Source organism: Camelus bactrianus, chromosome 35, assembly GCF_048773025.1.
Source record: "Camelus bactrianus isolate YW-2024 breed Bactrian camel chromosome 35, ASM4877302v1, whole genome shotgun sequence".
NCBI lineage: Eukaryota > Metazoa > Chordata > Mammalia > Artiodactyla > Camelidae > Camelus > Camelus bactrianus.
In genome coordinates this window covers 20,028,839-20,054,744 of record NC_133573.1, presented here as the reverse complement: position 1 = coordinate 20,054,744, position 25,906 = coordinate 20,028,839, and the positions used below count along the sequence as shown (strand labels likewise).

The 25,906-nt window shown below is 41.8% G+C and overlaps 1 protein-coding gene and 2 pseudogenes across 1 annotated transcript in view; 1 reads left to right on the top strand and 2 right to left on the bottom strand.

Moving 5' to 3' along the window:
• The window catches only part of KIAA1217 (KIAA1217 ortholog), a 673,163-nt gene that overhangs the window by 208,789 nt on the left and 438,468 nt on the right, over nt 1-25,906 (top strand). The window lies entirely within an intron of this gene.
• Nucleotides 6,124-9,913, bottom strand: LOC105079240 (RNA-binding protein Raly pseudogene; annotated as a pseudogene).
• On the bottom strand, nt 16,613-18,549 carry LOC105079266 (keratin, type I cytoskeletal 18 pseudogene; annotated as a pseudogene).

The following is a 25,906-nucleotide window of genomic DNA, read 5'->3' as shown; positions in this document are numbered from 1 at the left end:
TTCATGATCTCCTTATTTTACATTCCCAATACAATGCATGATGTTCTAATTTCTTCGTATCTTCACCAATACTTAATGTCTATTCTTTATTATAGCCATCCTACTGTGTGTGAAGTGGTAGCTCATTGTGGTTTTGATTTGCATTTCCATAATGCATATCATGCCTTTTCATGTGTTTATTGGCTATTTTTAGATCTTCTTTTAATAAGGGTCTAATCAGAACCTTTCCTCATTTTTCAATTGGATTATTTATCTTTTTATTATTGAGTTATCAGAGTTCTTTATATATATATACACATATACATTTTTCTGGATCCAAGTCCAAATATATGATTTTCAATTATTTACTTCTGTTTTGTGGGTTGTCTTTTCACTTTCTTTGTGGAATCATTTGCAGCACAAAAGTCTTTAATTTTGTTGAACTTCATTTATCTATTTATTTTTTCTTCTGCCATTTTTGCTTTTGGTGTTGTAGCAAGGAAGTTTCTATCTATGGTCACATATTTGACTCCTATGTTTTCTTAGAGTTTCGTAGGTTTAGCTCTTACATTTGGTTCCATGATCCATTTTAAGTTAATTTTTACTTATGGTATAAAAAAGGGATCCAACTTCACTCTTTTGCATGTGAATATGTAGTTACTCCAACACCATTTGTTGAAAAAAACTATTCTTTCATTGAATTGTCTTGCCAGAATCACCTTCTGAATATTCTAGAGTCAAATGCTGATTGATAGTTGAGGAATTATTATGGCTTTTTTGTTAAACAAAAATTTCCTTTCTTGTGAGAGAATTTACACTACATTTCATGAGAAAATTACCATGTAGCTTTTTGTTACACTCCAGTCTTCATACACATTTATCAATATTAAGATTCTGCCTGAATTGAAAAGGCTCAATTTGAAAGGCTATATGTCTTTGGTTTTTCTCTGTCATCATAAAATTGTGAAATCACTTTGTCAGCTGATGCTGATGAGTTAAAAAATTTTTTATGTCCTTGTTATTTATGTGCAGAGAGAATAAATTTTTATAGGAGAAAACAATAGCTCTAATGAGGAAAAAGGGAGTTATTAAAGAGTTTTAGCCTGATCATCATAACCACAGCTACCATTTATTGAGCACTTACTTTGCACTATATATATAATCTAATTTAATCCTCAAAGCAGCCTATTTTAAGATTAGAAGTCTAAGACTAGAAAGATTAAGTAATATCTCCAAAGTCATGTTATTTATAAATGGAAGAGCTGGGATTCAAAACCAGATCTACCTGAATTTAAAGTTCAAAGACAGCTAACTGCCCATTCCTGAAATGGTTCCCAGCCTCACAGAGGGCTTATACTGACATTCCATAAAATGTCATCATGGGGGAATGAATTCATGTATTTGTCCAGATAAAAGACATTTATTTTGCCCAGATGGAGAAAAAACAGTTAAATTCATAGCTTGCTGAATATACTTCAGACAAGCACAGTGTTCCCTCCTGCAAAGTTCTTCTTTCTCACGGGCAGTCAGAGGTAATGATGACAAACTGGTCTCCGTTCTGAGTCTAGTTCCGATCTTGGTCAGCAATTTTTTTCCCCCATGGAATCAACTTCTGATCAAGAAAGTATAACTCAAAAAAAAAACCTCTCACATTTCAGCTCAGGAAAGAAATATGACAGCATGCCCAATGGGCTTGCATGTTCAACCCTCTGGAACAAGCGTAGAATCAGATGTTACCCAAATAACCTCCAAATACATAACCAATTTTTTAAAAGTTGAGAATGGAAAAAGATGTCATAGATAGAGAAGGCAGTTGAAGCTAATTTATTGACTCAAGGGAAGATGCATTTGTGCCGACTGCATGTATACCCCAGGTTGAAAACCACAGATTAAAAGGTTTATTAGTCCCTAACTTTAAGGGGTCTCATTATTAATATGCTGCATAATGAAGGTTTTATACCAGGCAGAGGAGTAAAAGCATGCGTTGTGAAGGACTGGGTTTGAAGTTTATGTCCAACAATTCCTAAGATGATAACCTTGGAGAAATTACAAAGCCTCGAATTTCAGTTTCCTTGTCCATAAAATGAAGATGGTATTAACTGTTAAATACGTAGTCTGACATAGAGATCAGGGACCTGGACTTTGTACCTATTTGCACCAGCATCCAAGTCCTAGTTTCTTCTCTCATCAACTGTATGCTGTTGGATAAATAGCTAGCCTCTCTGAACCTTAATTTTTTCTTCTATGAGTGGCATCTAATACAGAGGGCTTGTGAAGATTAAGTAACATAACATGTATAAAGCACACAAAATTGAACTTGGCTCATACTATATGCATGGACCATTATATATTATTATTATTATACATTATTACATTATACCTGTACCTTTTATTGTTTGTTATCATCACTGCAATTACTCCTACCGTTTCTCCTACGTGAAACACCTAGTAAGTACAATGCCTACCGGGAAGAGTCTCTCAGTATGTATTACTGTTCTTTCCCCACATCATAATTTTTAAGAATATTGATAAGTTTAGTGATTATCTTTCCCTCCTATGGACAGGCATTGCCTCTTTAGCCATAACAAAAATGCAGAAAACTCCTGGGTCCTGTTCACGAGTTCTGGGTGTACCTATGTTCTGTCTTTCTCCTTCATAGTTAATTACCCAAAGCTCACTGCAGAAAGCACGTGTCTCCTGGGTCAGTGGTGCACACAGCTGAGAATCACAGAAGCAAAGTGGCAGGGGCGATGGCTTGCTAGCACCCCTTCTCCTTACACAGAAAATACACATCTTCAATTAAGAATCTCGTGGAAGCCACTGGCCCCAGAGGCAGAGATTATTTTTATCAGGAGAAGTTGGTCCCCGAAACTTCCTTCACCAGCTGATTTTACGGCTCCTTTAATCCTCTTGTCTGGTTCCCCAGTTCCCTTCAGACGAGAAGTAAGATCAAGTTTCAGGGAAATGCTTGGCAGGCAGGCAGGACACATTTTCTAAAAAGCAAGTATCTGATGTTAAAAAGAAAAAAAAGGCAAGTATCTGAAATAAAGATTTCAACCTGCTGTCCCCACAGCAGCATCTTCCAGCTTTTCCTTTCTACCCTGGAACAAAATTAGAAATACCAAAATTGTCTTTAAAAATGAAAGGTAAAAAATGAAGCCCTTCTTTGGTCCTGATGCAAATGCACAGGTTGGTGCCTCCTTGACATCTTGTATGAGTCACAAGGGGCTCACAGAGAGGGACTCAGATCACTTACCAGGAAGAAGTGACTTCGCATGGAAGATGCTACTGATGGGAGGAGACATGAGGGTCAACTACTCCTAGCTGACTTTGAGACACCAGTGGTTATACTCAGTGCCTCGCAGATACAGAAGCCCCACGCTGCCACCAAACAATACACCTCCATATTGTGTTGAGTTCCTGGAGATTTCTGATTATCTTGCTTTCCTCCACTTCTGAAACCATCACAGAGGATCCCTGTGTAGGAGTTCTTTATCTGGAAATAGAGATGGCCCCATATCATTGTCACAGTCCCATGCCCAAGTATCTTACTGACCCACTGCACCCATTTTCCAGACAACTTGTCAGGGCTAGCCATGCAGATTCGAGGAACGCACCTGTCTGGGTAGGGACAGCTCCTAATAGCAATTTCTGCCTCTCCTTTGATTCATCCTCCACAGATCCAGAGTGAATTCAGAGACTCCCATCTCAGTGCCAGAACTAACCAGATCAACCAATCACATCCACTCATTTACCGATGAAGGCTTGAAATGTCTTAGGGAAATAAAGCAATTAATCCACAATCATCCAAGCAGTTTGTGGCAAAACTGGCACTGGAAATCCAGATCTTTCTTCATCATTCCCAACTGCCTCTTTTCCTGTAACCAAGCAGTGGGAATTTACTGAGTAACAGCTTAACTGGACGTATTCTTCCTCTACAAGATTATAAATGGTCTAATACCAAATGAACTGCAACTGTTAAATTGTTAATAACAATTTAGGCATATTAAAATATGATAATTTGTGCCCAAAGGCACAGCTTCCATTTCTAGGCAGATGACACATACATCTATGCCAGCATTCTCCCTCTTGACTCAGACTCACATAATGTATTGTACACAAGATAATATCCCAAAATACTCAGTCAGTGCGTATTTAGTGAGTGCCTCCTATAGGTTCCGTGCTCTTCTAGGGGTTGTAGAGATTAGAAGAAAAGAAAAAAATTGCCAATATAGACATAGAAGAATGAAGTTGCTAGTGGAGGAACTTTAGAAGGAAGAAGTCCAAAAGCTTTGGTTCCCAAAGACATGCTGGATTTTGAAATGCCCAATGGCTGCTGGTAGGCAAGTGGGGAACAAAGATTTTATATATAAAGTCCCACTGAAGACAATGCTGTATCACCCTGACCAGGTCAAAGGAAAACTTTTGATGTTTCAAGATGAAATATGCTCTACTTTGCTTAAATCAAGACTCTGTGTGTGTGTATAAATTGTTCTAAGGGAGCACAGGAGCAAAGTCATTTGCAGTCAGAGAGCTCATAAAACCCCACAGGACACCACTTGCTTTCTTAGCAGAATAATAGCTAAAAGTTAAAGATGATTATGACTTTTAGTCTGCGAGCCTTTCTGCTGACAGAGGTCTTTTTCATGTATGTTTTATATCTAAATGGAATGTTAGGTACCCTTGCAAACAATGTTGTCTCTAGAATTAGACCCTCTTGGTTCCATGTGGATTATTTGCCACCCAGGGTTTGAAAAGACTTTTGATTTTGTTGTAAGAAGACAGGCACATTTTCTTTTTTTAAATTGAAGTACAGTCAATTACAATGTGTCGATTTCTGGTGCACAGCACAATGTCCCAGTCATGCATATACATACATATATTCATTTTCATATTCTTTCTCATTAAAGGTTATTACAAGATACTGAACATAGTTCCCTATGCTATACAGAAGAAACTTTTTTTTTTGGACAAGCAGACCTTGAAGTGGTTTCAAAGTTTGTCAAACTTATTTTCTTTAACCAGTGAAGTGCCATCTTCCAGCCCTGGTTTTTAGAATGGTATGAATTTATGTAACTCTGAAGTTGATAAAGCACTTTCATTTCCCTGCTTAGAGAGGAGGGGAGGGCAAGTATTATTCCTTTCATGTTACAGATGAAGAAACAAGCTTCAGAGAGGTTAGGACGCCTGCCCAAGGTTATACTAATAAGTGGCAGAGTTAGATGAGGAGATTGGTCTTTCTTGATTTCATCCAATGCTTTCTGTCATAGTCTAATGGCCTGGAGTTAGAAAAAAGGGAGGAAGATCAAGAAAGGCAAGAGTTAGGACCGATGGATACTTACTAAGGTAACCCAGCTTCCCGAAAAGCAAAACAGTTGGAAAAGAAAATCCTCTGCATTTTAATATGTTTTAAAGCCCTCACCAGTGTCATATAGAATGAAAAATTAATGAACACCTGTAAAAGATTTCATTGCCCAGCTCCCTGGGGCCATAATTTAAAGTTAAAGTTATTTTCTATATTAATAGCTGCTCCCAGTGATGTTTCCTTTTCCATTAATGCAGATGCCAGGTAATTTGGAAGAGACCAAATAGACCTGGAGGAGTAACTCATATTGCTCACTCAGCAGCCCTCTAATTTGAAAAGAGAGCTCCAGGAGCAGGTACTACCATTGGGACCACATCTGAGGTCATTAGAGGCACACGAGCTACAACTTAACAACAACATCCCCTATTTCTTATCCTTCAGAAAAAAAGCTTGTGGGCTCCTAGTAATTGTAGAGTAGAATTTAATTATCACAATACTCCCACTGAGTTTCTCTTCCACTCCTCATTTCTCAAATGTTTTCCTTAAACACAGTTGCTTGCCCCAGCACCGATAGGGGAGCAGGCTGACACATTCTGCTCATAAAAGGGCAATGATCATCATCGTGGTGATTTCAGATGAAGAATGGAAATGTCCAAAGTCTGAGAGCCGAGCTGAGTATTCACAGCATCCTTGAGATTCTGCCAACTCTTCAAGGCATTCTGGAAGTGCTGAGGCTGCAGCTCCCTCCTTTAACCTTCAGCCTGAGCTCCCTCAAGGAAAAGTGAATCTTCTGAATATTCCCAGGTTCTTTGCTCCCCCTGCTCTTCTGATCAGACATAATTATTTCTCTGAACAGGAAATGCAAGAAATATGCTGGTGTCTTTTCTGACACTGGTTTGAAGCTACTCTGATCAATTAACCTATATTAGAGCAGAATATCTCAAATGCAGTAAATGTTTCACATTGAATTCATGTTGGGCCTTCGTACATGCCTACCCCTTTCCTGTGCATCTCTAAGTTGACCTTGACGCACAACACTATGGAGAATTAAGGGATTAGCTGTAGAAATAATAGACTCTAAATATTTCCAGTAATATATGCACCCCCTTGTATATAGTAGACACACAGGTATATACTTCTACACAAAATGCTTTTAAGAACATACACAGAAAATGCAAACTAAAAGATGATCTAACTACACGTGGGAGTTGTATTTTTCCTTTACTTTAAAGGTTCATCTGAAGTTGTTCCTTAACCAAAGTTTTAAAGTTTTCTTATTTATTTTCTGTTGTTGTTGAAGTACAGTCAATTACAATGTGTCAATCTCTGGTGCACAGCACAATGTCCCAGTCATTCATATACATACATATATTCGTCTTCATATTTTTTTCCACTAAGGTCCTCTTATGAGGCCACTGGACTAGCCATCATGTTCCACCCACCATTTTCTTTCTGATGGTCCTGTTAAAATATGGTAGGGAGGGAGAGTCATCTTCATGTATTTTACTTGAATTATTTCTACTTGCTGATTACCTGGGTTGCAAAATGAGCAAGACACATGTTACAGTCTCATGTTCCCAAATACCTGGAGCATCAGGTAAAGAACAGTGGGGTGGAGACACAACTGTATCTTCCCCTCAAAGTCATGTCTCCAATGAATGACTTTGTGTCTTTTTTAAAATACATTTTTATTGAAGTATGTCAGTTTTCAATGTTGTGTCAATTTCTGGTGTACAGCATAATGCTTCAGTCATACAGGAACATACATATATTCATTTTCATATTCTTTTCCACTGTAAGTTACTACAAGTTATTGAATGTAGTTCCCTGTGTTGTACAGTATGAACTTGTTGTTTATTGATCTCCAGCAGCCAGTCCTGGCTCATCCCTGCCGGCTCACATCTAGGGTAGGGGATCGCAGGGACCTTACACGTCGATTTCCCTTAGTTCTGTCACCTAAGCGGTTGCCGCTTTCTCCTCTGGGCCTGGAGCCTCGAGCCTCGGAAGTTCCGCTTCTGCCCCCGCTGACCTCCTGGCTGGAGAGGGGGGCGTCCCAGCGTGAGGGTGCCTTTCTTCCTATGCCGCTCCCTCCCTGCAGGACCGGTCCTGCACCGACTCTTTTTTTCTATTTTTTTCTTACTGGATTTTGTGAGAACCCTTCTGTATTTCAAAGCAAGAGATACTCTGCCAGAGTTCAGTTGGTGCTCTGTGCGAGTCAGTGGGTTTGTAGCTGTTAATTCTTGGTGTCCTTGTGGAAGAGGGCGAGCTGTGAGTCTCTCTATTCCATCTTGGCTCAACCTGATTAAAATGCTTTTATATAAAATTGCTTTGAACCACAAAAAATAGAAGAAGAAAAAAATATGACTCTTCCTCAACATTACTTAGACTTAGGGACTTGACATCTTAGTGGAATCTTAGACGTGATTCTCACTGAGTCCTAGAGAAGTTGACTGATGTGCCCAAGTTTATGTAGCCATTCCCAGTGGTGGCACATCTGATGCTCAAACCCCTCTCTGCTCATTCTCACTCTAGTAAAATTTATATTTTAAGGTGGAAAAGTGTTGCATTCCTGAAGCATGAACAACCCCACATTTTATGCTCCCTTAAAACTTTTTCTCTTCATACCTTTCTTAAAGGAAAGGATATTGTAATAAAGTCTCATGTGTGCCCTTCCTTTTTTTCTCATTTAAGATAATTTTCTTAACAATTGTATTGTAAAATAAAACATAGGTACAGAAAACCATGCAAAACATTTTTTACTTATTTGTTTTCCCAGGGGAGATTTGGGATTATTCTTGCCTGACCCTCAGTGATGCTTGTGGTTTTCAGCCCTGCCTCTCCCCCTACACTTCTGTTCTCTCCCAGCTGATGCTCTACTAGGGAAGTGAACTTCCCAGATCTCACTCAGCCCCACTGCCTCCCAGGCCCGCCCATCTTTGTGTTTCTGGATGGACTGCTGCAAAGCTCTCATCCTGGGACTTTTCTGTGCTGATTCCAACTGATTTTCTGTTTGAAAATAAATAATTTATTTCTTACTCCTCATCTCCTTGCTCTGCCTTCTGGAGGATTTCTGTCACTTTATCCTCCAGCTTGATGATCAATTTTTAAGTTTTTATTGTTTAAGCTTTTTTTGGGGGGGGGATCCAATCTCTTTATTGTCAGGGTCCCTTCCCTGTGCCCCACTCCCATCCAAACCTATAGAAAAACCCCAAGCTGGGAGTGTCCTGGGGAGGAGAGGCAGATTGTGGGGAAACCCCATGCTCTGCCCTCTCACCTGGGCAGCGCCAACAGGGAGGGTGCGTGAGGAGGGGATGCCAGTAACTCCACCTGCAGAGAACGTGGCACTGGTTGAGATGTGTCGGGGAGAAGGTGCCTGCTGTCAGCTCTCCTCTGGGACCTGCTGGGGATGGCACCGGGGGAGTGCCCAGCTTGAGCTCTGGTACAGTGCACACCCTTCTGCCAGGGGCCATTGCTCCTGTCAGGCTGCTTACTGCAGGGCCCCATCCTCCGCATGTGTGTCCTGGCTGTGCTCCAGCTCTTCCTTGCTGTGTGTTAGCAGCCCTTCCTCATCACCATCATCTCAAGCCTGTGCTTCTCCCTGGGATGTGCCTGCTTCAGAAGCTGTGTCCTCCTTAGGGGGCGGTGGCTGGCTGCTGCCACCACCACTGCTGCTGCCACTGCCGCCGTCACCATTGCTGCTGCTGTCACCCTTGCTGCTGCTGTCACCCTTGTTTTTGCCATCTGGATTAGCCTTCTGCTCCTTGGCAATCTGCTCCAAGCGACCCAACAGGGCATCAGTGTTGGACTTGATCTGTGTCAGCTCCGTCTTCATGGTCTGCAGTTCACTGCTCTTTAACTTGATCTTGGCTGAGCCAGTGGTGATGGCTGAGGAGCAGGCAAAGAGCTTGACAGGTATGGTGGTTTTGACATGCTGGACCAAGGGGACTGTGACGCGGGGTCGCTTCACAGGGACCACCCTGGGCACTGGCACTGGCGGCAGGCGTCCCCGTCGAAGAGGCTGTCATAGAAGTCATCGCGGTAGTAATCATAGTCAAAGCTGTAGCCACTGTATATGGCAGATGCTGCTCTCTTTAGCCCCTTGGGTCTGTTGGGCTTGGGCATTACAGCCATGTTGATGTCCAGGGTCTGCCCGGCCAGCACCCGCCCATTCTCTCCCAGCACAGCTGCCCGGGCATGGCGCTCGTCAGCATACTGGACAAAGGCATAGCCCTTGTGCACCGAACAGCCGGCCACACAGCCACACTTGAAGAAGATGGTCTCCGCATCTGACTTCTTCACCACAGCTGTGTTGAGATTTCCAATGAAGATCCGAGAGTTGATGCACTTGGGGTCATTCTTGTTGGTTACAGTGCTTGTCTGGATCTTCAAGGACATGGTGACCATCAGTACCAAGGCTGAGCTTGGCCAGCAATTTCCTCTTTTGGGGTTGCAGGGTCAGCACCAACTGCCTTAGGGAACAGAGCTCACCCGCGCTGAGGGGTCTGGAGGCAGCCGGGGCTCGGAAGGAGGCGATGCCGCTGCACCGTGGCGGACGGCAGGGAGGCAGGGAGGGACGGAGGAAGAAGGCGGCGCGGGCCGCGGCCTGGGGAGCTGAGCACCCGCGCAGGCCGTCGGCCCCGCCGCCGCTACCGCCACCCGCCCCACCCCGCCCGACCCCGCCCGCCCCAGCTTCTCTCCGATCAGCCCGCCCCGCGCCCGCGCCGCTCGCGCGCCCAGCCGCACTGATCAATGTTTAAACTTTTTAAATGTTGGCAGTTTTCATTTCATTTTCCAAGAATTATCATTTGTTTACTGATTGTTTCTCTTTTATAGCCTCCTGGATTTATTTTGTGGAGACAACATTTTCTCTCTCTGATGATAGCGTGGAATATATTTCAAATTTTCCTCTGTTCTCTGTGGTTTCTTATTTTCCACTGTGATCTTTCTTCCTGGTGTTTGTCTTGGTTTGTCTCTTTCCAGCAGGAAGCTTTGCTCAGTGTCAGATGACCTGGGCTATCTGTCCTGAAAGCCTGACTGAGGGTTCATGTTGGGAGGACTGGCTGTGCTGACAGGTGACCCTCACTGTCAGGTGATCCGGGGACTGTTCAAACACGATAGATGGCAGGTGGCATTATTTGGAGACTGTCTCTTTGAGGTCTTAAGTTTCTGCAGAGCAGAATCATCCAATTTAACTGGCTGACAGCGTTCTGGAAGCAGGACCAGGGAAGGTGTCCAAAGATCCCAGCATTCAACATGTAGAGTTTTATCTCATCCCATTTTGAGCCCTTCTCTGCCCAACAGTCTTCACTCCATCTGGTGCTTTGAGTCCTGGGTTCATCCAGAGAGAATGCCTCAGATTTCCTGTGGGCGAGGTGTGCTGGGTGGATGGAGAAGGAAGGGAGAGCCATTTGGTAAGGCATCAGAGAAGCCCACTACTCGTTCAACCATCCCCCTACTTTGGCTTTGTTCCCCTACTGTATCCCCCAGCTTCCTGGTACCCGGTGTCTCCAAGAGCCTTGTTTTCCTTGGTTTTGGAGGGTGAATCAGCTGGCTCCCTATTGGCCTGGGCCCTCAGCAGCTCTTGAGCCATAATTCTGCTCTGTTCAATCTGTCATCACTCCTCTTCCCTTTTCCCTTCCCCAGTGTGTGTTAAAACTTCTCATCTTTGCTGTTTCCTCAAGTTTTCCATGTCCATATGGTTAATGCCTTCTTAAGTTTTGCAAAAGAGAGGAGATAGGTGGGTGTGGTTAATTCTCTATTTTAAAATCTGGTATCAGTAGGCTTCCTTTGCCCTCTCAGTATTAGCCATTATCTCCATAAAGGAACTTTAGTTATATGGTCAGTTGTTCAAGGTTGCTTTAAATATTTTAATTTATATTTATATTTAGATCACAGTCTAGAGAAATGCTGTTTGTGTGCCAGGGGATCCTTTAAAAAAACAGAAAACTTATTACTTGCTCTGATAGCCATGATTTTAAACTGGTTAAGACATTTATCAGTAACATGTATGAGATTAGTCTTGGTACACTTTGAAATTATAAGGAAATTTTGTTTAAAATTCAGATATTCATTTCAAACTATGGCATTTTAGATTGAGTCTTCATTTTAGAGAAATTTTCCTGAAATAATTTTTTGAAGTTTTAACAACTTCATCTTAGAATTATAAGCATAGCTTTCCTCTTTGGAAAGCATTTGCTAGATTTAGTCAGCCAAAATTTTGTCTCATGCTCCTTGATCAATTGTGAAGGCCCCATTTTTTTTTTTGTACCAGTAGTGCTTTTTGAACATAAAAGGGTTATTGGTGACTTTTAATTCAGAGAATAATTTTGATTCTGCAAGCCTTTGTCATACCCATAAGCAGATGAGGGTCTTTTTCAGAACAGCTAACAACTTAATATGGTTTAAAAAAAACAAACTTTTTTACTCTCTGCAAGGACTTCAATTTTAATTATTTTATAATCAGAGCAAACGACTTTATTTTACCTGAATGGCTTATGATTTCCTCCTGGAAATGTGTGCCTTCTTCATGCACACAAGGACCAGTGTTAATTGCAGGCAAGCTATACTGTAAGATAATTGCAGGTCTCTTAACCTAGTGGAGATTTGTACGTGGCCCTGAACTTTTCATTACTAGTCATTTTAGGGGGGTTGCTCATGAAAGTTCCAATTATAGTGCAAATACACCAGGAACACTTTCAGCTGCTGTTGTCTTGGGATAATTAGAACCACTGAGTTCAACAGGGCCTTAAGAGACAAGGACAGGTCAGTTATAATGGGACCAAACCAAAGAAAACAATTGTGAGTGACTTACTTTCCAGCGTGGAAGAGGCACGGTGGGTAGAAAGTGGGACTCCCCCAAAGCTGACTGGAAGTGGAAGGGGTGCACCATGTCCTGAAGTAATTCATACTGATGCTCCTGAGATCTGGCAGAGACCGTGTACTAACCAAAGCTCCCCTAGTTACAGAGCCCACTATGTGTTCAAAGTATCTGCATATCCAGTATCTCCTATTCTTTCTTCCCAGCAATCCTCTGAATTCAGTGAAGGAAGAGAACAAGTCACACTTTATCAAGAAGGAAACTGGGTACTAGAAAAACAGCATGATCATCCCCAAGATCCCACCGCCAAGAATAAATGAGGGGAAACCAGCATTAGGACCCAAGCTTCCTGGCTCTAGGCTGGGGCTCTTCCCTACACAATGTTTTTCAAAAGACTGCCTGAAATACCCCTACGAGTAGTAGAAGTGGCCAGTGGACCATGAGCTTTTAGAGGAGAGTGTCAGGGTGTGCAGGTGGAGGGAGAGGCTGCTGACAGTCATTTTGAAGTTAGTCTTGCAGTGGTCTGATCAGCATCATTTTGATTGTTTTAAGTAAACAGGTAATCTCCAGTTCCAGGGTTGGTTTGCTCCCACTTCTTTGAGGCCAGTTCTCAGAATTGTGGCAGCTTATGTCCTGGCTGCTGTCTGGTCGTCATGTAGTTAACTTCTTCTACCTGGTGAAGTTTTAGTAGCTACAAGACAGCTCAAAGGATATGGCTCAGAATATTATCTGTAGCCCTTGAGGAGGAACTAAAGGACTTTGGCTTTGTTTAATGACTAAACAATCATTATTTTGTCCTGTTTGACTGTTTCCCTTTGTTTCTGTATTTTCTTCTCTGATTATACTTATTCTTTGACTAAAGTTTTTCTGTAGACAAGAGGCAGGTGGAGGACATGGTGAGGGGCAGCGGGAGGGATCTGTCCTGTGAAGGACCCCATAGGTCCTGCTCTGTTTCAGGGGGACACTGAACACTTGATCTAAGTCACAATTTTGTATTAAGCTGCCTAAATCAATGATGTCACTTCTGAAATGTGGCTTTACATGCTCCCTGTCTTCCCACAACAGAATTATGAGAAGGAGTGAGAATGAATGCAAGAGAAAGTCTTCCTTTGAAAACACGTACAGATTGCTGCCTACATGCATTACAGAAGGAACAATGTAGTGTCTTTTTACTCATTAATTCATTCACAGATACCTTTTATGTATCTATTGTGTGTCAGATAATGATGCTAGTGGCCTAGGATGTGATTTTTGCAGTGTTAACAAAATGATCTAGGGCTCCTGAGTGTCCCTGAGAAATTTCAGGTGGTCTTCAAAGGCCAAACTATTCCCATGATAAAACTAAAAAGTTACTTGCATTTTCACTCTTATTCTTAATATCTTAACAGAAGAAAGAGAACCTATAGTTTATTATGCCAGACATTAAAAAGATTTCCAAAAATGTAAAACAGTGCCCTTCTTCTCACTATTTTTTGTTTTATTTTGGAAAAAATACAGCCATTTTTCATAAGTATCATGTTTATGTTACTATGTAATGATTTCATTATTATTTTTAATGAATTAGTAAATTAACATTATTAAATATTCACAATTTTGTTTTCCATTATGGTAAATATTGATAGATATAGCCCATATAAGCAAAAGCACACACTGGTACCCTCCAAAAATTTTAAGAGTATAAAGAATCCTGGGAATGAAAAGTTTACAGACTTACTGAGGGAGAAAATTAAAGCAGGATGTATTCTTCCCTTTTGGAGATTATATTGAATTATCTGTAGGCAGCCCCAAAACACTCACTCTCTTCTATACACCACCCACTACTGTGAGGGCTGGAAGCCGGAGAACTCATCTCCCAGAATCCCTTACCAGGAGGGCTTCATATTAGATTCTGCCAATAAGACACATTCTCACAAGATGTAGAAAATAGACCGAAGCCAAAATATTTCTCCATGGACAGGTGTCTGGGCTTCAGCAGATGTGAGATTTTTTTCAGCAGCTCTCAGTATTGCTGTAATCATTGGCTTCAGTGATTCTCACAGCCCTGAGCATCACTAATCATTTCCTGTGGTTCCAGAAATTTCCTGACTGTCTTAAAGCTAGTGGCAAACTTGAGTTGTTCTTCTCCTACGGTTTCAACATTTCTGTAACCCTCAAATTCTCTTATTTATATCTCTTTCTGCTTGGAATACCTGGAGAGGTTTTGTTTTCCTGAGCCAGCTTACTTTGTGGCTGGAGAGTCAAAGGCCAAATAAACAAATAAATTACAAAGTGCATGCAGACTATGATAAGTACTACGAGAGAAATAAAATGAGAGCAGGAGTAAAGACTAAGAGTAGACACTACTCTAGGTTAAAAGATGTATACATGAGAACTATATAATCTGTTCATTTATGATGCTGAATTTTTTATTGAGTTATAGTCAGTTTACAGTGTTGTGTCAATTTCTGGTGTACAGCACATGCTTCAGTCATGCATGAATATACATATATTCATTTTCATATTCTTTTTCACTGTGAGCTACTACAAGATATTGTATGGTGCTAATTCTGTATCTGTTTTTGGTTTCCTAAGAAGGCATTCAGTTCTGGGGCTTTTGTTTTGTTCTATTTTGTTTTGTTTTGTTTTGGGGGTTTTTTTTTTTTTTTTTTTTTGAGTTTCAAGGTATGAGGAAATGAAATCATAAAAGTGTATCAGAGAAATGACATTGACTTTCAGAAATTAATACCAGTGTTCCTTGTCACCATGATTTGTGAATGTGTTATAAAATTTTACAAACTCTTACCATATGGACATGTTTTACACAGAAATTCTCAGGAACATAATTTAGAATTATTACAGAATAGCTTGATATAAAACATTGATTTGGTGATGTGACTAATGAAAAGCAAAATTTCCATTAATTTTTTTATTTTAATTTCTGAGAACATTTCTACTTCATTAACTCTTCTGGAAATATCAGCACAGGCTAAGTCCTATGAAATGCAACCTCTAGTGATGGGGGCAGAAACCTTGCACTGCACCAACAAAATATATCATACCTCGGCTTGGTAGAAGTAGGGAATGTTCACCATCAGTAATTTATTTAATTTAGATATTTTACCAACAGTGTAAGGAAGACAGATATTGCAATGATATTCTTTAGAGAAAATGGTTGCAGTATTGCAGAGTGTGTTTGTGTGTGTGTCTCTGTGTAGTGTGTGTGTGCCTATAGTAAGACTAGATTTCCCTGAAACTTAGAGCTGTCTTCTAAGGTCTGTAAGACAAAAAATGATGTGGCTTGGAAGTACACAGGTTTGTTATAAGAAACAGTCTTCGAAGTCAAATACCAAGTCAGTTCATTTTCCAGATTTCAAAAACCATCAAGGCGAGTGACTGTTCCAAGAACACACCTAGAACATGGCTACTGCCCTGGCTCTGGGCTCTAGAGCAGTTAATGGAACCTGAGACTCACTGGCCAGAGAGAATATCCAGAGCTCAACCTTCTGGATTTAGTATTCTGAAAACAGTGGACCTTTAAATCTTTTTCTGAATATAAAATGTACTATAATTTTCATATTATATTAGTTTCAGGTGTACTCTCTCTTTTTTGGGTTTTTTTTTTTTGAGGGGGGTGTAGGTAATTAGATTTGTTTATTTACTTATTTATTTTAATGGAGGTACTGGGGATTGAACCTGGGACCTTGTGCATGCTAAGCACGTGCTCTACCACTGAGCTAGACCCTGCCCTGAATAAAAGTTACTATAATGTTTTAAGTGCTTTTGAATAACTTCATGTCACCCTTCTCAGTCTGTCATATATAATGAAGCTTAGAAATATTAAGGAGCTGGATGTATTGCAAATATTTTTATTGGGATTAATTCATTGGTGATAAACAATGCAGAGGAGAGAAGAACTATGTGATTAAACATGTTGTCTCCTAACTTCAAAAGTGAATCATGGCACTTATTTCCCAACTAAGCAGGTGCTATAAAAAGCACCACATGAGTCAAGGGATTGGATTTTCATCTTTTCATTTATGAATTCTCCTTAAACCTTTCCCTTTTCTACCTCTTTTCATTAAAACCTCTAAAAGTCATTTTATCTCTTTCCAATAAATATCAGTATAACTCCTTCATGGTTATTAATATCCTTTTTAAAGTGAGGTGGTCTTCTGGTTTACATTTAATCACAAGAATTCACATTCTTTTCCTAATTTGGTTTCTATGAGTACCTTTCTCTTCTCCTAATGATGAGTCATATCTGTGGGTGCTGAAAAAAAAAGACATTATCTAAAATATATTTAAGAAAAGCACAGGCTTTATTTTTTCCTGTGTTTTTTTCCCCCAGGGGAGGGATATCTGCTTAAAGTGTCACTAGCTTTATAAAAACTAAATTCCTATAAGAAGAACAACAGAGCCATGATCAAATGAAAATTAAGGAATTGTGTTTTAATTATTTTATTTTTTTTTATGCAATAACATCTGAACTTTTATTGGCCTCTCACTCCCCAAAGGGCATCAATTCCGCCTTCTTAATGCCTCAGAACTTTGGTGTCTGAGGTGCCATCCACAAGCCTGAGGGTGGTGGTCTTCTGGATGGTTTGCCTGGAGTTGTTGCTATCCATGGCATCACTAAGATTGAAGTCCTCCCCATCTTCCAGCAGGCAGCGGTAGGTGTTGATCTCAGCCTCCAGCTTGACCTTGATGTTCACCAGGGCCTCGTACTCCTGGTTCTGGCATTGCCCCTCTGCCCGGGTCTGGGCCAGCTCTGACTCCAGGTGCAGCAGAACCCCATTAAGCTGCTCCATCTGCATGGCGTAGCAGGCCTCCACCTCCCTCAGGCTGTTCTCCAAGTTGGCCTTCAGGTTTCTCATGGAGTCCAGGTCGATCTCCAGGGACTGTACGTTCCGTCTCAGTTCTGTGAGGGCTGTCTCGGCAGCTCCTATCTCAGTGGTCTGCGAGGTGACCACTGTGGTGCTCTCCTCAACCTGCTGGGACCAGTACTTGTCCATCTCCTCTTGGTTCTTCCGAGCAAGCTCATCATACTGAGCCTGGATGTCTGCCATGATCTTGCTCAGGTCCTCAGACTTGGGGGCATCCAACTCCACGGTCAACCCAGAGTCGGCAGTCTGGTTTTCTAGACCCTTTACTTCCTCCTCGTGATTCTTCTTCATAAAGAGCAGCTCCTCTTTGAGAGCCTCGATTTCTGTCTCCAGCTGTAGGTGAGTGACATTGGTGTCATCAATGACTTTGCGGAGCCCATGGATGTCACTCTCCACAGACTGGCGCATGGCCAGCTCTGTCTCATACTTGACTCTGAAGTCATCAGCAGCGAGACAGTCATTGTCAATCTGTAGAATGATGCGGGCGTTGTCCACAGAATTTGCAAAGATCTGAGCCCTCACGTCCTCAGTGGTCTTCAAGTAATGCCCCCAGTCTCGGACCTGGGGTCCCTTCTTCTCCAGGTGTTCCCGAATTTTGCTGTCCAGTCTCCGATTGTCAGCCTCCAGGCTCCTCACCTTCTCCAGGTAGGAGGCCAGGCGGTTGTTCAGGTTTTGCATGGTCTCCTCGCCCTGGATGCCCCCCATGCCCACTATACACCAGATCATCCGCGTGCCCAGGTTCCCGGAACCCCAGCCGCCCCGAACGCTGGTGGAGCGGGACACGGAGATCCGAGATCCCGAGCCCCCGGCGTCTGCATAGACGCTGGCCACGCTGCTGAGTGGTCGCGGCACGTAGCGCGACTGCACGGAGCCGGTGGACCGGCAGGTGGAGAGGCTGGACTGGGTGCTGAAGCTCACGGTGTCTGTTCCGCGACGAAAGCAAGAGGCCAGGACTCGGGTGCTGGGCCGTCTTAATTATTTTTAAATTGCTGCTCAACATCATTTTTACAAGAGGCCCTGATGAAGATAAAATGACTTCTTCACCTGGTAGCACTGGGTATCGTGGGCAATAAACTGATGGATAAGGTGTAAGTCAGAGAGGAGAGAAGGGCTGAAGAGAAATGAAGTAGGTTATAAAGGCATAGGATTCTGGAGGTAGAAAGAATCTTGGGAAGCAATTTAATGATCCCTCACTTTATAAATGAGGAAGTTGCAGGAACACGATGTAAAACGAAAGTAAAACTGAGAAGCCACCCCCTGCAGAATCAGGAGACATCTGGACATGAAAAGGGGAAAGTGAAAAACAGGAGCCCTTCTCTCAGCTCCAGTTAGGTTTAGGACCAGAATTTTCAAGTTGTGCTAAGTTGATCAGGTCATCAAACTGCTTGGGTGTCTTCCTGATTTCTGCTCAAAGCTGTGCTTTGCAAACCTAGCCCATGGTGGTGGGGGGAGGAAGAGTCAGATCTTAAAGCGCTGAGGCTACCTGGACAGTGTTTAGCATCACCCACAGGTCAGCTCTGTGCTGAAAACTACCTTCCCACTGTCCTGTTTACACTGGTTTCTCTGCTATCTTCTTCATAGCCCATCATCTAGTTACTCAGCAACCCAGACAGACATAGCCCTGGGTCCAGTGCTTAATGGGATTGTAAAAGCACAAGGAGCTTGCAATCTAATTAGGAAAGAAATAGATGGGCACAGACGGGAAGTGACAGATCGCTTGCCTGAGTGTGTGTGAGGAGTCAGAGCTGTGGTTCAGCAAAGGGAGTGACTTCTGCCCTGGATTTGAGCTGGACCAGGAAACGTGCATACGTCCTAGATGGGGAAGGAGATGGGGAACTGCATTCTAGGGAAGGAACAGCATGTGTAAAACACTTTAAGTTGGTAATAAACACCATATAGATCAGGGCCAAAAAGGAAAATGCTCTGTGGGGGGAGCAGGGGTTCATGGTGAGGAATAGTTCGGTAGATACGTTTTGCAGGGACTTGAATACCAGGCTGAAACACTTTATATTTATTTCATTAAATACAACAGTCTTACTCACTATTAGCCTCTGAATTATTAACCTCTTAAATGGCCTCTGTGGATATTTAACCTCTTCATGGTGGAAAGTAGAGAAAATAAATTGCTTTGCCATCCATTAAAATAATGACACGAAGCCAAGTTGCCTGATTTCCCAAAAACCCATCATTTCATGAGCCACTCCTCGGGGAAAATGACTTTTCTGACTCAGCAGTAATATAAAAGAATCCCCTCTAAACCTCCACATTGAAACGAGCTGGAGCACTTTGGATTGTGCTCCCTGTGTGGGTTTATAAGTCTTTATAGCTCTTTCATTGTGGAAATTGTTTTGGCAAATATGTGTTCAGAAGGGCATTCAAAAAGCAAAAGCTTCCAACATGGAGAAACTAAAAAGGCAATGGATCTGACAAAGGAGTAGAGAAATCAAAGTGACAGGGCTTGAATTTCCAATAAATATATCAGTATTTTGTGTAACTGAACCAAAAGGAGCTGAAACACCCTGCCAACCCGAGAGTGACCTCTTAAAGTTCAAAATGAGACCTGAGAGAAACCGGAATGTGATGAGGGCTGATGTAGGGAGAGGAAATCACTGGAATAAGTACATGGCCAGATGTGAGGGTGAGGATCCACCAGGATAAAGGATGGATGGTCCCCATGAGATGTATTTGTTTGGCAGATAACAAGTCATGGGAATCAAGTTCCATCACTTTTTCTTGAAGACCCTCTTACTGGGATGTCCCAGACAGTGGTCTGGAAGGAGACTTTGATGTCAGGGTATGAACTGTCATGCGGTCCCAAGCTCAGTGTCCCTTGATTCCTACAAATGGATCAGAAGAGCCTATGTGGGGGTTGTGGCAGGGTCACACAGCTTGTCCGACTCCACTGAGCTTGCAACTCCAGAAGGGACACATATGGAGGGGTGGGGAGGGCTGAGGGGGAGGACAGGAGGACAGACCCACTTAACCAGCCAGATCAACTGAATCAACACTGCAGGACAACAGAATCAGTGATGTCACAGCCAGCTTCACTTCACTCTTCTTTGTACAAACGTGTCATTTAGGACACTTGCAGTCACTTCTCCCCATGGAGTCTTTATTTTCATCACCACCTGCATAAGTTGACTGAATAGAAGGCCTCAGGGCCCCCTCTATGGCTGTCTGTCCTTTCTTGTGCTGGACAGTTTGACCAGCTCTAGTCCCAGCTGGAAGCAGTCAGTACCTTTGGGACCTCTGTGTGACGCTCTAGTGAACAGGTAGCTGTCCAGCCATATCAAACATCTCAGAGTCAGGAGTTTGGCTGTGTATAGGCAGGCTTTTCTAAAGAGACACTGGGTGGGGGCAGGTCTTCTGAGTCCTCCTGGCTCTCAGCCCAGCTCCTAGGCTTTCTGGAGAACAAAGTAATGGTTTTGAGGTTAAAAGCCCTCCTGCTTCTCCCTGGTGGACAGGGACATTCTGCTTCAGCTCATAAGTAGATCTGGGGATCCCTCAAGGAAAAGGGAGAGATGAGAGTGACAGAGCCAGCTCTCTTTGGGCTCCCCTGGTAATGGCTGTGTTGTATTCCTGCCCCAGCCTGGCTGGAGAAACCCTCACATGGTTTCTAACCCACAAGTTCACGACTGCTGAAGCCAAACATGACCTCAGTGGTCCTTTAGCTGCCGTATCACACCTGGGTTGGACGTGCAGGTTTGTGGGAGTTTGGGTAATGGGGGATCTGGGACGGCTGATGATAGGCACTTTGTGCTGATTTTAGGACCTAGGACAGTTCCACACCATCTTGCAACATGGGCTATTGGGGTGACTGGGTTCACTGAAATCCTAAATCCCCCTCATGAGGAGTTTGCTTTCCTCCCTGCTACCCATGGCAAGCTTTGGAGAAATGAAACAGACGGGATATGTGAAAATAGAAGAGGGGTCTAAGACTAAATTTTCAGAAGTTTAAACTCAGAAGCCTTTCTTGAAGGTGTTGTCATGGAAGCCAAAGACCTTGCCAGGTTTTACAAACCGACATTGAGGAAGTTTCTGAGCGTCGTTGAGCATGTCACCGCCAGGGGGCAATGTGAAGCTGTGTCCATGACTCATAGTTTAGGTCTTGACCAAAAAGTTAAATCCAAACCACACAACCCTTTCTGTCCTGTACAGAAGCTTCTTGAAAGCCCTCAGAGGGCTTTTAAACTTTAAAGCTGTAGCAGTGTTTAGTAAATCCAACAGTATCATTAAGAGTACATTGGATGTTCCTCTTAAAACCCATACCAGATTAAGTTTTACTGGGACTATGGTGCTGTTCATTTTCTCATTGAAATGGTCATTTTTCACTGTATTCCCTGTCCGAAATAAGAATGTAGATTTGAATAAGAATGCATTATGGAATGGCTCTGCCCTAACTTGTAATAAAAAAAAAGGCTTTTTGTGTCTTGTAAAGCTTTGCCTCCAATCCATGTTATGACAATTTTAAAGTCTACAAGGGCAGCAGACGGATTCACACTCAGATGAATTATTCCCTTTTTTTTTTTATAATTGAAGTACAACAGTTAGTTTACTATGTTGTGTCAGTTTCTGGTGTACAGCATAACATTTCAGTCATACATATACATACATTCAGACGAATTTTCATTCAGATGAATTTTTTTGTTCAGCTCTGGCCATGTGTCCAGCATTGCCCTGGAAACGGCATGGCTCCTACCCTCGGAAAGCTTACAGTCTCCCTGGGGATCAGACAGAATAACAGAAGAGCCAGCTCCCTGGCACTCTGTTAGCTTTTAGGAAATAACTGGTCAATTTGGAACATGAAAGAAGAAACAGTAGAGTAATTTCTGGAACCATGACATGTTCATAATCTCAGATTTTGGGGTCATACTCCTCAAGTGAAGTTTCTACTTTGTCAATTCCATTACAGCCAAATAGGGATAAACGGCTTCCCCATTATTAACAGAGCATTTTCCCCTTTTCCTAAAGTGTTCATTCTTTTCTCAGTAGTATTTAGTATTTTCTTAGGACATCTTGCAAATATATGACACTCGGGAACAGAGCACAAGTGGAGACGGTAATCTCTGGACTGTCTCATAAAATCATTTGAGAAGTTTGGAAGAACACTGAGTTTTTCCGCTGAAACAGCAATAAAATAATATCACTGTGTTATGAACTAGGTGCTGCCTTCTTGCCTTATGTATCTTAATTTTAGTTAGTTAGAAACAGCAAAATTGAGCCCCAAGTTTCTGGCAAGGTTATGCATGTGGTTGAGTGCGCTCAGCACAGGATAGGGATTTATAAACTCTGAATCCTGGTCCCCAGTCTGTTACTGACTTTGGGAAAGTCATTTAACCTCTTGTTTCTTATTTCTCTGGAGTAAAATGGAAGTAATAGAATAGCCCATCTCACTGGGAGGCTGTGATTAATGTCACAAACGATGGAAATACACTTTGCAAATTCAAGTGTCATTGCAGTGCTGATGTGAACCCCTTACAAAGGTCATGTGTCTTGTTTCTAGAGAAGGAAGCCCTTTGCTTCCTCTTTTGCCCACCTCTAACCTCTGACTATGTCCAGATGCTCCAATGTTACCGAGCTCTTCTTGCCTTTATGTGAAGCAGACGTATAATCATTTCGAAGACATTTAGGAAGCATTTTATCTTTACATCCTTCAGGAAGCAAGGACTGTGAAAGCCAAGTTATTGCAGCTGTGCTTGGACTGCTTCAGGTGCTTCAGAGTGATGGGGATGGTGTGGAGTTTGGGAACGCAGGGACAAGGTGGCATTATTATGTATAAAGGAGACAGTTTCTCTATGAGAGAAGGAGAGGATTGGACCAGTACTTCTTGCAATGGGTTTCTCCTCACTAGGCAGAGAGCAGAAAACCTGGAACCAGGCGATTTTCTTTTTTACTGTGTACCCAACAGCCATTACGGTACTTGACAGAAAGTAGCCACACGATAAATGTTTGTTGAAGGAAAGATGGGGGGAAATCAGCTGGTTCACTAGGCAATGCTAATGGCCACACCAAAGTGCTTAGAAGCTGCATTTTCTGTGAAGATCTAAGTAATAAAATCATCCTGAAATATCAGGAAGTAATACTAATAAATTTTATCTCAATGTAGGCATAAAATTAAAATTTAGTACATTCAAAAAATGAATTTTAACTTTCATCTTTGTTGTTCTTTGGAGGTATTTTTAGCAGTCAAAATTTTCTGCAAGCCTGAGTGCCAAGAATGCAAAAAAAAAAAAAAAAAAAGAGAGAGAGAGGCTAATTTAAACTTATACTGTGGAATTTCCAACTAAATCTAAGCCACTCAGAGGGGAAAATGTAATTTCAGTCAGATGGATTTTATTCTTGTTTATCCCTAAGCATCCAAAATATTTTAAAAAGTAAAGGTATGAGAGGAAATGCAAATGCCTTCAAAACTTACTGTTATTTCTCAGAAGCCCAGCGTTACTTGAGAATTGAAAAACAGCATAGTTTGGTCGTCTAATCTTTTTCAAATGTAGAAGTGATTCCCAAGTCTCACCTACAGATGATTTGTACTGGAATTTCAGCAGTTCATTCTTTCAGTGTTTTCTTGAAAAGAAACAGCCACATTTCAAGACTTTCTACCAACTTAGAGAAAGTTCCCTCATGAAAGGAACAAAGAACTTGGTATTATTTCGGGAGAAGTTACCACGTGTCCCCCAAAAACTATTGTTGAAAAGAAAATAGATTATTGCTGGGAAGAAAATATAGGTTTAAAGCCATTTTCAAAAGAAATGCTTTGGGTTTTTTTTTTTCCTTTTTTTTTTAATGACTTGGATCCATATTCAGTAAAGAACTTTGCTAATCATTTTTTCTAATTACTTAGGCTAACTCATATTGGATGAGAAAAAATTATATTGTGAAGACTGCAGTAAACTGTAAGTTGCTCTCCCATGTAATTAGTTTGTTCTGGGAGCTCATTTTTATTACAAAAATAATTTGTGGTAGGTAGTTATGAAGGGAGGGGCTCAAGCTGGAAGGCTTCGGGGTAATATTTCCTACATGAAATCTTCTCTACCATGACAATTCATTTTATTCCTTAGAAGTCAAACAAATACCTTATATCTAATTTCAAATAAACAGACTTAACAAGCTCAGGCACTCGACTGACAGTTTTTGGGGGGCATTCCATTCATAAAGGAATTAAAGGCATCAGGCATCAGTGGCCATGTAGTTCCTCCAAAGTACCTGTTTCTGGGGGTCCTGTTTCTCTTTCTTGCTTCTCTCTCCCTCCCGGTGCAAAATTGCTGGCATGGGAGATACAGGGAATGCCGGAGGATGGAGGGAGGGGGAAGCCATGTCCATCCCTGAGTGACTGCCCTTTGGGGAAATTGACTGCTTTTGTGCATGGTTCTCTGAGTCCAGGAGGAAAATGGGGAGATGCTTTCATTTTCTTTTCTAAAACCAATCTCTCTGCCAGTGCTGGGGATCCTACCTATACCAAACGCCAGGAATTTTCCCTCAACTATTTTCAATTTTATCCTACATTTGGCTCTTTCTCTTTTGCCTTCAAACATCAGTTCATTTGTATTTAAATTAAAAAAAAAAAAAAAAAGGACTTAATCTTCCCAAAGTCTTCAAATAGAAATTCTCTCTCTGCTGCTGCTCTCTTTTGGGATCTACTTTCTGACTATTATGTCCTTCGCGGTCCAGCCCTATTCTGAAATACCTTTATTTCTAACATGTTAATACGATAAAATCAAACCTCAATACAGAGAAGAGCCTCAAGAGATGATCTGATCTCCATCCATAGCTTCAGGCATCAGTGGCCATGCATTTTACCCCCAGGGAACCTTTTTCTAGGACCTCATTTCCCTCTTCTACATCACTCTATCTCCCTGTGCCAATTTGACTATGAGGGAGGTAACCATGCTCTGTCTATATCTGGAGTGATTCCCCATTTTTAAGGCAAAGTGCTGGCCAACAGCCAAGGGAGGTCGTGTCTTTGGATAAATCTTAAGGTGCTGTCTCATGCTTTTCAGTCTTTCAACTGTATTTGATACAGTTGAAAGGCCAGTTGGGTTTCCATGACACTGTGTTTTGAATTTAATTTTGAATAAAAGGGGAGAATTGGTTAGGGATCTGGACTCTTATAAAAGGTCACCATGACTCTGGATGGAAAAAAGAGCTATCATAAGCAGAGGGCCTTTTATGAGCAAAAACACAGGCATGAGTCTAATAGAGAAAGATTACTGACTTAAATACAATCCAGACTTCAGTGCAAGTTCCAGATTCATTTTTTGATTAGGGTTCTTTATTTTCACTCTGGAAATATTCCCAAGAGAAAAAGGAGGCATTGACTGAGTTACAGTAGAACAGACAATATGTTTAGCTATGTATTCGAATACGCAAAATTGTATCTCTTACCTTGGAATACTTTCATGGTCACATTTCTGAGAATAGTTCTGTCACTAAAACAGCCATATATAATTTTTCCAATTTTTTAAAACTTTTATTCTGGCTACTAATATTAAACAGTTGATAAGAGAACTCTGCATTGTATCTTAAAAATGAAAATATAAATAAATTAGATGGCATTGTTTTATGTGTTTGGTGGTGTTTGTTTTGTTCAATCTGTTGGGTGATTTGAACAGGAGGATTCAGAAGAACAAGATGAAGGCTGTGTGTTTGCTCTGGGGAGAGTTCCTAATTGCAAGAAATTTCAAGAAGCTAACCTGGACTAGGAGGCTGAGGGTTCTTACACAGATTTTGAGCTGCTGAGGCCAGGCTTGAACCATGGGCAGAGCCAGCTGGGCTCTGACAATGAAGGAGCAGGAGCAGTGTGTCCAGGGCAATGTCATTGCCATCCCTGGCCACCACCACTATGTCTAACCCTCCTGTTGTCTTTAAGACATTCCCTTGGGGTTTAGAGAGGAGCTGAGGTCACCTCCCTGGGCTCTGGCTGCCAGGATGGCTGAAAAGTGATGA